We start from the raw sequence: 1,940 nt of genomic DNA, 5'->3' as shown, positions 1-1,940 counted from the left end.
TACTCTCCGTGACCCTCAATGGTTCAGGGATACAGCTAGCCGTGGGCTCACAACTCCTTGTGACTCGGAACAAAAATTTCCGACTTGCCCATTGAATCATGGTAAGAGCGTCTAGCAACATCGCCCCATGATTCCCTAGGTATCACTGATAGTGCCTACAAGAACCAATAGATTTTGGTTAGCGTACAGTACGGTCCCTTCATCCATATATCCCGATCGAATCAACAACCATTGGTATATCTAGAGTCGCTCGAGATTCGATAACTATGCAATACATCTTGAAGATCAAATAGTGACATCGCATGTGCTACTAAGAAACCATTTCTTAAATCACATCATGTACTCTGGCCAGAGATTCGTCACACTAATATCTCCTCAGATCGCATAGGATATCCACACTCGCAAGTATGTGGTGAATCCTTGACAACAAAGCATCGACTCCTATATGTGTTGTAACTGTACCCAATCCCGACACCTGATGACCCCAATAGAGTCGGTAAACGAGTCAAAGCACAGTACTAGCATATAGAGTCTCAATGATGTTTCAAGTAGTAAGGACTAATGGTGTACAACCAAAACCGCGGACTATATCCACTCGATAAGTGATAACCACTTGGAAAGTCCGGATAGGGTAGTTCGATCATTCATCATATGAATATCCATTTGCATGCTTCGAACATCTCTATGTTCCTTACCAATGAAACGTGGTACTCTACATCGCAAATGCTAGTCTCAAACTCGAGCGATCCTTATCCTTATTATCGGACGGCTCAATCGACTAGGAACAGTTTAGAATATAGAGTGACTATAAGATGTGTTTCATGATAGACATCTCCATGTTCTACCACATCTTACATACACTATAGTATATTCAAGGTCTTTATCAAAACAACAATAGTATATCACAATATAACAATATGAAGAAAGATAAAGTCATTGCCTTTAATAAAAGTGTAAATAATATTAAACAAAAGATTGTTTATACAAAGAGTAATCAAAGCCCTTAGCCAAAAGTTGGCTCACCGGGCACCCACTCTTTCAGTACCATGCCTCACCATCCTCAGGACGAAACTGAACAAACCTCTGATAGCAATCCACTATCGCTCTGTAGGTAATCAAGAGATCAATCCCAATAATGCAGTCAAAATCCTCCATATCTAGGATCATCAGGTTAGCACTAAGCTGATACCCCTCAAAATCCAAAGAGCAACCAACCACTAGAAGCTTAGCTAAGACCTCGCTACCAATCGGAGTAGAAACTACTAACAACACGTCTAAGGGAATAAACGACAATCTATACTTCTCAGCAAAACGTGCTGAGATGAATGAGTGTGACGCACCCATATCAATCAAAACATACACAGGAAAACCATATAAATTACAGGTACCTGCAATCATACGGTCATTGTCTGCCTCCTCCTGCTCCTGGTTCAGTGCAAATACTTGCCCCTGAACACGTGGCCGTAAGGAAGAATGATCACGGGAAGAAGTCTGTGGTGGCGATGGCTGCGACTGCTGGTGCTGCTGATGAGAAGGCGGCTGTTGTACTGTCGCCTGAGAACCTCTGGAACGCCGCTTCTATCAACATAGGTAAGTCCCTCTTTACATTCCCTCATGACCACAATAGTAACATGCGCTGGCCGAAATAGGGCACGGTCCTGCAGGATGTCTCCGCTTGCACTGACGACATCGGCTCATCCTTTGGCTACCGAAACGCTGCACTCCGCCAGATCCGGAAGAAGAAAAAGAAGTACCACCTTGCTTCTTGAAATACTGACCCCTCGGACCCAAAGAACAAGTCGGTCTGGATGAGAAGGAAGGAATCATAGATCAGTTCCTTCAAAGACTGTCCTCTGCCTTGTGACAACGGTCCACCAAACCCTCATAGGTCATGAAGCTCCCAACAGCAACCATCTGATGAATCTCAGGGTTCAAACCCT

This window comes from Henckelia pumila, chromosome 4, assembly GCF_033568475.1.
Source record: "Henckelia pumila isolate YLH828 chromosome 4, ASM3356847v2, whole genome shotgun sequence".
NCBI lineage: Eukaryota > Viridiplantae > Streptophyta > Magnoliopsida > Lamiales > Gesneriaceae > Henckelia > Henckelia pumila.
Note: the sequence above shows the minus strand (reverse complement) of the source record.